Here is an 11,032-nt window from a genome sequence, read left to right as displayed (position 1 = left end):
TCCTTATAGTTACTAGTAAGTTCTCTGTATCTAATTGACTGAATTGAACTGAAAGAATACCATTGCTATCCAAGGTATTAAACTGACTTCTAGAACTTTTATATCTATATACATATACATGATATACAATTAGTATTTAAACGACACTCGGACAAGCAACCTTACTCTACACCCATATCCAAACAAGGAAAAGGATTTAAAGCTGGTAGTCAGTCTTAAGTCCTTTAAACACTACTTGTATAACTATATCCATATAGACATTAATTAAACACAACATAAGTTAAAAAGATTTATCAAACATTTAAAAGCATTTTGATGACTTGATGTCATTTACAACATTTAAAGAGTATTATTTATTATAAACACAATTTATTGTGTTTAGACTTGTATTCCCCCCCCTGAAAACAGTTAAAAGTGACAAAATATAGGGGTATGAACTCACCTTGTAGTTGGTGATCCAAATGGTTCAAGTAAGGGTTGAGTAGTTCCACAAATGAAGTCCTGGTACACAAATGAGTCCTAATGACATATATTGATACATATATGTGTCTAATTAGTGTATAATACAAATAATCATGAAGGAAACAACCTAAGGGATTAAGGAACTTGGACATGAAGGGATCAATCACATGTGATTGATCAAAAGGAAGTGTGTGGCCACACTTAAGTGTGTTTACGGTCAACGCACATGATTTTACTGCCAAACAAGGAGTTTATGGCCATAAATCATGGACATAAAGCTTAAGTGAGTGGTTTATGGTCCTAACAACATCCATTACGAGTTCAAGGTCAATGGGTTGCTTGTTGGAAGAGTTTAAGGCTCAAACATGCATCAACATGGAGTTTACGACCAAGGATGTTCTTGGGCCGTAAACTCCAGGTGTTTCTTGGGAAATACATGTTTTCAAGGATGTAATTCAAAGCTTCCTAGTAGATATGAAGTATAATGAAGGGTACTCACGATATAGAAGCTTGAAAGGGTCGATTTTGGCCAAGAACACAAGTGTGTGTTCTTGGTGTTCTTGGTGTTTCTTGAAGATCTAAACAAACATGATTTTCATGGATGAAATCAAGGTATGAAGCTAGTTAATAAGATGTATCAACTAATCAAGGGATATAACACTTACACTTTTGAAGATCTAAGGTGAAAGTTGGTTGGTACTTGAGAGAGAATGGAGGAAAATCAGCCAAAGAAGGAAAGAAATGAAAGAAATGGCCAAAACTTGCATATATGAGGTGAGTTTATGGCCCACATGGAGTTTACGGCCGTAAACTCCAATGTGGTGGCCGTGAACTCATGAAGTTGGTGTTTTAGGCTTGATCATTGTTCAGTGGTTCTAGATGGTACTTCCTAGCACTCATTCCTTGAGTGTATTGGGCTCAGAAAACTCAAACAGGCTCTAAACAATGCCAAATGTTAGCAAGAGTGAGTTTGACTTAAGGTTGATTGGATTGGCTTTTAAAGCAAAAAAATTCGGGTTGTCACACACACTCACGTTGTGAGACCCTTATGTCTCACGTCGTGAGGCTCCAAAACACAGGACAATGGGTCAACAGCCACTCACGACGTGATCCCTAAGACCTCACGTTGTGAGGACCCTCAGAAAGCAATAATTGAATAAATTAATACCTTAGGGTTCCGGATGTTATAGTTAGGTCCCATGAGATCAGTATTTTGGGATTAATATGTGAGAATAACGAGAATGGCTAATCGGGTAAATTATTTGATGTAAAATATATAACTAAAGAACTTAATTATTATGGGTTGAAAATCTTATGTGCTCACTAGGCTCCCAAGCATGACCCACTCAGTTTCTTTGTATCACAAGTAGTTGTACAACGTCCCAAGGATGTTAAGTGATTTGAGGAGTTTGTAGGCCATGGTATAATAAATTGTTGTAAGGCCTGTTTAAACATGTTTATCGTTATGTATATGTATCAAATGATGACATCCCAAGGTTTTTATATATAAAAGAAACAAGTTTCTTGGGAAATACATTGTGTTTTGGGAACAAATTATGCAATAAGTTTCATGCTTTGAATTAAATAGCATAAATAAAAATTTTAAATTAGCCGTGAAAATGGGGATGTCACATTTCACGATCATTCATCAGACAATTGCCACGTCATAGGGCCTTAGCCACCATGTCGTGGCCCACCCATAGCCTTCTCAATAATAATAAAAATAATTAACTTGGAAAAATATTACCTGGAAAACAGACATTGTAGTTTTTTTGGGTGTGGCAATTGAGATTGCGCTAATGCTGCATGAGTAATTGAAAATATAGATTTTCAGTATTGGAACAACCCGCACTTAGAAATTACTTAATGGATCTAGTCACGAGTAAATTTAAGCTACAATATCTTTTATTATACAAACCTAGATACATATGGGGTTTTGTTTACAAAATATGTTGTGTATTGGTGTGCTCAAACGATATCCATAACTAGTAGTAATAAAGGGTATTTCCATGTATGATTATAAAATAGGAAAAAACTATGTAAGCAAAGTTTATTTATTCCTTCTCGTAATTGGGAAGAGATATCTATGGGCCCCTCGAAGATTTGGTGTTGACATATGAAATGTTTGGCCGAGTCCTAACTAAATTGATGTGTTTGATTTAGTAGTTAGATGTAACGTCAAAAATAGTTAATTGCGTGTAGCACCTGGTTCCTAGCATGTATTTTATTTAAGTATTTTGCATTTTTGGCCTGGGACTCGGCGAGTTGAAGGCCCAACTCGTCGAGTAGAAGCGGATTTGATACGGGATTTAAATGGCGGACTCGTCGAGTTGGCTTCCAGACTCGACGAGTAGACTCTGACTGGACAAACCCTAATCTAAGGGTTTACACCCTATTTAAGCATCTCATCCAGCCAACCTTCGTCCCTATTGCTTCCAGAAACCCCCATAGCAAACCCTAACCGTTTGTGTAAAGAGCTAAGGCATTTGTGGTGCTTTTTGGTGATTTTGAACTCAAAGAAGGAAAAGCATAGAGGAATCAAGAGAAGACCAAGGGAGTTCAAGTTTGTGCATCATTTACAGTTCCCAGAAGGTATAAAGTCGATACATTTCTTGTTCATTTGTTAGATCCCTTTTTGGGGAGATTTAGGGCTTTTATAAGCCATTTTTGGTAACCAACCATGATTGCAAGCATGGTTGGGGGTTGAGGCTTCAGATCTAGGTCCATGAAGGAGTTACAAGGCAGAAAAGGGCTGCTTTTGCACCCATGGAAGCCCCCATGCAACTTAAGAGTTTTTTTTAGAGCCTTTTAGGCTCAAAGTCCCATGCATGCACGTAAATTTCGTAACTTTATGTAACGACCCAAATTTCACGTCTAAAAATTTCATTTTAAAAACATTACTTTAGAGAAACATTAATTGTTAAAAACATTAATTGGTCAAACCATAACATAAACGTAAGCCATGTCTAAGAATCAAACCATACAATCATCATAATATCAGAGTATAAATCCCAGGAAATCTCGTAAATGCGGAAACCAGAGAGTGTGTGTGTGTGACATGCTGCTACCGCGCCGGCTCCTTTCCCCTCGCTGAGGAGGTACCTGAAACCAAAACTGAAAACTGTAAGCACAAAGCTTAGTGAGTTCCCCCATAATACCCCATACCATGCATACATATAACAACAAATGTTCAGCTAGGAGTTACGGGTCTTGCCCACACTCAGGAAGATATGGGCCCTGCCCACACTTCGCTAGCCGGGAGGTACGGGCCTCGCCCACGCTTGAGAAGATACGGGCCCTGCCCACACTTCGCCATCTGGGAGATACGGGCCTAGCCCACACTCCAACCTCGGAGAGATACGGGCCCTGCCCACACTCAACCGCTAACCCATAACATACAAGTATCACGCAGACAACAAGTATAATCAACTCTATCATATTAACACATATATCATACTTGACTAATCCCAGAGATACGGGCTCGGCCCACACCCTAGTGCTAGCATTTCTACACGGGTCGGCCTTGGTGCCTTGGACCCGTCCCTACTGGAAAGGAAACTCACCTCGAAATAGCTGCTGGTATGTGTGGGAATTGATCACCTACTACTGTTGTTGTTGCTCCGGAAACCCTCCGATTGCAATTCCCACAATGTACTCAATCAAACAATGCTCACTGACCTTTGGGTAAAATGATCATTTTACCCCTCACCAAATCAAGGACCAGGTTAAGGTCAACTTCCAGTTGACTGGACTCGCCGAGTCCAGAGAGCAACTCGCCGAGTCCGTCCCTCACTGGTCCGGTCCCACTCACCAGGTCCCTCTTTTCACTCACTGAGTCACCCCTGACTCGCTATCCGGGATTTTGGGGGCGACCTGAGTACCAACTCGCCGAGTCCTTCGAGCAACTCGCCGAGTTCCTCGAGAAGGTCGCCTGCTCGCTTCCAATCCACACCAAAACACCCCCATTCGAGGGTTTGGGGTTTTGGGACTACGTTATACGGTTAATTCCGTGCACAGGTACGAAGGGTTAAACCCTCGACGCTTAAACCCCTCGCGATCTGTGGATGTTCATAATACTCGCCGAGTTGGAAGAACTACTCGACGAGTTCCAGGCAATCTTCATAGGGCTCGCCGAGTTTGTTCATCCAACTCGCCGAGTCGACGACCATCTTCTTAGAACTCGCCGAGTTCCACTTTGGGACTCGCCGAGTCCTTCGACCCACTTCCTGAGTAGGCCAGATCTGGGACATGCAACACTTCCAGACCACGGATCCATGGTCCTAGGGCTCATTTACCACGTAAAGTTGTAAACTTTACGTGCATGCATGGCCCTATGAGCTCAAACATGCACTTCCAAGCTATACAAGAGGTCCTATGCTCATTGGGGACTTCCACTACCTCAACCACAGAGACTTTATACTACTATGAAGTCCAAAAGGTCCACATCCGAAGTTCATGCAAGACATTAGCCATAAACACCTAGAGATTTAGGTTTTTAGGGCTTAAAACCTCTTTTCTTAGGGACAAAAAGGGGACTAACAAGCTAGAGATCAAGTTAGGGTCTTTTCTACCTGAATAGAAGCCTTTCACAAGGCAGATTCCGGATCTTCTTCCCTTCTTGCACTTCTACAATCTTCTCCTTCTTCTCCCAAGCCCCAAATCACCTTCAAAATGCTAACAATCACTCATAAGGGCACAAAGGAGGCTAGGGTTTCGTTCTACAGGTCTCTGGAAGTGCTAAGGGAAGTGGAGGCTGGGTTAAGTCGATTAAATAGGGTGCAAACACCCGGGTTAGGGTTTCAGTCCAGACAGGGTCTACTTGCCGAGTAGACCGAGTAAATCCCGCGTCTAGACCCGCTTCTACTCGGCGAGTCTGTCCCTCAACTCACCGAGTCGAAGGCTAATTATGCAAAATAAAGAGATTTAATAACCACGAATACATACCAGGAATCGGGTGCTACAAATCTCCCCCACTTATTTTAGACTTCGTCCTCGAAGTCTGCTGCTCGATCCCGAAACAGCTCGGGGTAGTGCTCCATCATCTCGTCCACTGGCTCCTAAGTCCATTTCGAACCCTTGCGGTGCTGCCATTGCACCTTTACTAGCTCCACCCTCTTGTTCCTCAAATCCTTCGACTTCCTGTCGAGGATTGCGATTGGGCGCTCAATGTAATTCAGGCTGTCATCAACCTGAATATCCTCCAACGGCACTACCGCGGAATCGTCCACTAAACACTTTCGCAGCTGAGAGACATGGAAAGTGCTGTGGATCTGGCTGAGCTCGGCTGGCAGATCCAACCTATACGCCACCTTGCCCACCCGGGCTTCAACCCTGAACGGTCCGATGAATCTCAGGCCCAACTTGCCCCGCTTCCTGAATCGGATGACGCCTTTCCAAGGCGACACCTTCAGGAGAACCATGTCCCCGACTTGAAACTCCAAGTCGGATCGACGCTTGTCGGCGTAACTTTTCTGCCGACTCTGAGCAGTCTGAAGCCTGCTCTGGACCTGCTGAATCCTCTCGGTCGTCTCGAGCACCACCTCGGTACTCCCCATGACTCTCTGGCCAAGCTCACCCCAGCATATCGGGGTCCTGCACCTTCGTCCGTACAACAACTCAAATGGAGGACGGTCAATACTTGTGTGGTAGCTGTTGTTGTATGAGAACTCGGCCAGGGGAAGATAGGTATCCCAGCTACCACCGAAGTCTAGCACGCACGCCCGCAACATATCCTCCAGAGTCTGGATGGTCCGCTCGCTCTGGCCATCCGTCTGCGGGTGAAAGGCGGTGCTAAAATGCAGACGAGTGCCCAACTCGTCATGGAATCTCTTCCAAAATCTGGAAGTGAAACGCACATCCCTGTCCGAGATCACCGATACTGGCACTCCATGCCGTGCCACAATCTCCCTGATATAGATGTCGGCCAATTTCTCGGCCGATATGCTCTCCTGAATCGGAATAAAGTGAGCACTCTTGGTCAATCTATCCACGATGACCCAAATCGAATCCACTCCACGTGCGGTTTTGGGAAGCTTCGTGATAAAATCCATCGTGATATTTTCCCATTTCCACAGTGGAATATCCAATGGCTGCATCTTGCCATGCGGTCTCTGATGTTCGGCCTTGACCTTCCTGCAGGTCAAACACCGCTCGACGTACCATGCCACATCCCGCTTCATGCAGGGCCACCAGTAATCCAGACGAAGATCCCTATACATCTTTGTCGCCCCGGGATGAATAGAGAATCGGGACTTGTGCGCCTCCACCAACAAAATCTGGCGCACGCCTCCGTGATACGACACCCACACCCTACGGTGTAGTGTCAATAGTCCTCGGCTATCATAATCAAAGGAGGAAACCTAACCCACCACGCGCTCGCTCTTCCGATGCTCCTCCTTGATAGCCTCCTGCTGAGCCTCCCGAATCTGCTCCAACAGGGGAGTCACCACGGTCATCCTCAAGCAGACGTCCCTGATCGGCGCCGCCTTGCGGCTAAGCGCATCGGCCACCACATTGGCCTTCCCCGGGTGGTAAAGGATCTCGCAATCATAATCCTTCACCACGTCCAACCACCGACGCTGCCTCATGTTCAGATTCGGCTGATCCATGAGGTACATCAAACTCTTGTGGTCCGTGTAGATGGTACATCGAACCCCGTAGAGGTAATGTCGCCAAATCTTGAGGGCAAAGACCACCGCCCCCAACTCCAAATCGTGCGTCGGGTAGTTCGCCTCGTGAGGCTTGAGCTGCCTCAAAGCGTAGGCAATGACATGCCCCCTCTACATCAGTACCGCGCCCAACCCAGAAATAGACGCATCACAATAAACCACAAAATCCTCTACGCCCTCGGGCAGGGCTAAGATCGGCGCCTCACACAATCTCTGTCTCAGCGTCTCAAAAGCAGCCTGCTGCTCGGGCCCCCACCGAAAGACCATGGCTTTCTTCGTCAGCCGTGTCAGGGGCACGGCTATCTTGGAGAAATCCTGGATAAATCTCCGATAGTAGCCTGCCAATCCCAGGAAACTCCGAATCTCAGATGGAGACTTCGGAACTTCCCATCTCATCACGGCCTCGACCTTGGCCGGATCGACCAGAATCCCGTTCTGGTTGACGAGGTGTCCAAGAAATTGCACCTCGCGCAACCAAAACTCACACTTGGAGAACTTGGCATACAAGCTCTCCCTCCTCAGGGTCTCCAACACCTCCCTCAGATGCTCCTCGTGTTCCTCCCGGGTCTTGGAATATACCAAGATATCATCGATAAAGACTATCACAGACCGGTCCAGCATCGGTCTGCATACGCGGTTCATGAGGTCCATGAACACGGCAGGAGCATTGGTGAGCCCAAACGGCATCACCACGAACTCATAATGGCCATAGCGCGTCCGAAACGCGGTCTTCTGCATATCCTCCTCCCTGACCCTCATCTGATGATAACTCGAACGCAAATCAATTTTGGAGAACCAAGATGCTCCCTGAAGCTGGTCAAAGAGGTCATCAATCCTCGGAAGCGGGTAACGGTTCTTCACCGTTACCTTGTTCAGCTCCCGATAATCTATACACATCCGATGCGACCCGTCCTTCTTCACAAACAGAATCGGGGCTCCCCAGGGTGAACTGCTCGGACGAAAAAACCCCTTGTCTAGCAGCTCCTGCAGCTGCGTAGACAACTCTTACATCTCGGGAGGAGCCAACCGATACTGTGCCTTGGCTATCGGAGCCGCACCGGGAACGAGGTCAATCCGGAACTCCACCTGTCGCTCCGGAGGTATCCCAGGAAGCTCCTCTGGGAAAACATCTGCAAAGTCTCGGACCACCGGAACTTCGCTCACGGTCGCCTTACCCGCCTCCCGGGTATCCATCACATACGCGACATATCCTGCGCATCCCTGCTGAAGGTAGCGCCTAGCCCTCGCTGCTGAACATACAGCGGGTCCATACTGGGGCCTCTCACCATGAATCACTAACTCTCCCCCGCTTGGGGTCCTGACCCGCACTAGCTGCTGCGCGCAATCTATCACCGCCCCATTAGGGCTCAACCAATCCATGCCAATGATCACCTTGTTCCCACGCAACGGTATGGGAACCAAATCTACCAAATAGCGCTCCTCGAACAAACGCAGCACGCAATCTCGAAATACCATCGATGCTCGCACCGATCGATCATCAACAATCTCCACCTCCAAAGGGCAATCTAACTCGCCTGATGGCTCATGAAACTTCTTGCTAAGCGCAAGGGAAACGAATGATCGGGATGCACCCGAATCAAATAACACCTGAACTGGGAGGCTGTTCACATGGAACGATCCTAATGCATACATATACATACAGAGCACCTATCAATAACATAACATCATGAAAATAAGATAGAGGGAAAGAATCATACCCGTCACCACATCCGGTGCGGCGCGTGCCTCCTCGGTAGTCAGCTGAAATGCCCGGCTCCTCACCACTGGAGCCTCTGCCTTGCCCTGCCGACCATCCGTGATCCGCAGGGTCGTTGGAGCTGGCGCCTTCACTGGCGCTGCAACTGTCAACTGGGGGCAATTTGCCTTCTTGTGGCCCCTCAGGTTGTAGTGAAAACACAACAACTCTGATGTATGAATAGTTGAAACTGGAGTAGTACAATCCCTACTAAAGTGCCCTGCCTTGCCGCACTTGTAGCAGCCTACCGATCCCATCCTACATGCCCCCACATGCGTCCTGCCGCATTTCCCGCATCGGCTCGGTCCTGACTGGCCTTTCAGCCCACCGTCTGATCCCTTGGGCTTCTTCCCCGAAGCCCCTCCTTCCTGACCCTCCTTTAGTTTCCGTCTCCGGATGTGCTCCAAATCTATCTCCCTTTCCCTCGCCCTGGCAATCATGGAGTCCAAGGTAAGGCAAGCCGAAAAGCTAACATGCTCCCGGATGTCAGCTCGTAGCATATCATGATACCGAGTCCTCCTCATGTCCTCGTCACCAGCATACTGGGGCACCAATAAAGCCCTCTCCCGGAACTTGGCAGTGATCTCCGCCACAGTCTCCGTCGTCTGTCTCATATCCAGAAACTCCCTGGCCAGCTGCTGAAGCTCGACAGCCGGCGCAAACTCTGCCCTGAACCTGGTCACAAAGTCCGACCAGGTCATCGCCTCGATAGTTGAGGCTCCCAACGAGTCGCCCACAGACTCCCACCAATCCCGGGCTCGGTCCCGTAAACATCCTGCTGCATACCTCACCTTCGACCCCTCGGGGCAGAAGCTAGTCAATTGGGCAGACTCGATGTCTGCAATCCATCGCTGGCAACAATGGGGTCTTTCGCCCCATGGAAATCCGGCGCACCACTGCCCCTGAAGTCCTTGAAGGACAGCGTGCGAGATCCTGACTGACCAGATGCCATATCGCTCCTGAACGCCTCGAGGCGATCCTCCATCAACTCGATGATCCCTTCCTTGATCGACCCGAAGATAATGGGGGTCGACTCAAGGATGCCTCTGGTAATCTCTAACGCGATGAACTCGCGTAGTCCCTCATCAACCAGCTCGGAACCTGATCCTGAACCCGACCCCTCTCCTAAACCGCCATCTACCGGCCTCGATCGAAGTACCACCATTCTGCAATACATCACAACCATCATTAGTGATACTGATACTCCCTGAGGGATCATAACTACTTACAAGTTCCCTGGTCTTATCTTGGCCTTCCTTGGTTTGGGTACGGATCCTCTGCTTTCAGTAGTACGGGCCCATACTACCTTCCACATCTATCTGTACCTTCTTCAAGGAATGCCTCGACTCCACCAGATCCCTTTCACTACTGCTGATCACTACTATACTCATCCTAGGCTTGCCCTAGGGAAATCTCTAATTCCACTCTAACCCGTCCTCAGCTGCTGCAGGCCTCCTTGTAATGCCAATTAGCCATTACCCGAATACCATCACATGTGACGAGACTCAGATAATCCTTCGAGTACCCGACTCATCCCTACAACGGTTGGACTCAAACAAGAGCTGCGCAGTAGGATCAAATCCGACACTCTAAGATTATTCAACCCTGATCACATGTGACGTGACGCATTCGCCTAATGGCTAACTCCCATTATTCAGAGTCCCACGTAGCACGAAGCAAGCAGCATTCAGATAAGGGTAACAATCTCAATTAACTCTATCTACTCTCAGGAATTGAGCTAGCATAAAGTGCTAAGCTCATACTACCAGGCATAACCTAAGCAGGCTATCCTACTTACTGTTTACTCAACAACTAGCATGCAAGTCCTCATACAACTGGAACACATAAAGCCTCTTATCCCATAAAGTCGGAACCTTTAAGCCTTTGCATGGCTGTAAAGGTCCCTACACCCTCTAACACCTTTCCTTTTTCCTCCAAAGGTCTAGATCTCATGCATAGCTCAATATTTACGTCGAAGATTGCATTTTTATGAACATTCAACTCTTATAGTCCTGAAATATGATAGATCTAGGCTAATGGAGACCATTTAATCATAAAGTCTCCATCTTGGGACCAAAAACCCTAGAAATTGGTCCAAGAAGCACACAACACAAATGACAAGGCAAGTTTTGAGCTTTTTACCTCA

This window comes from Lactuca serriola, chromosome 2 (assembly GCF_051521515.1).
Source record: "Lactuca serriola cultivar US96UC23 chromosome 2, Lser_US96UC23_V15, whole genome shotgun sequence".
NCBI lineage: Eukaryota > Viridiplantae > Streptophyta > Magnoliopsida > Asterales > Asteraceae > Lactuca > Lactuca serriola.
The sequence above is the reverse complement of the archived record's forward strand: the minus strand, read 5'-3'. Positions refer to the sequence as shown.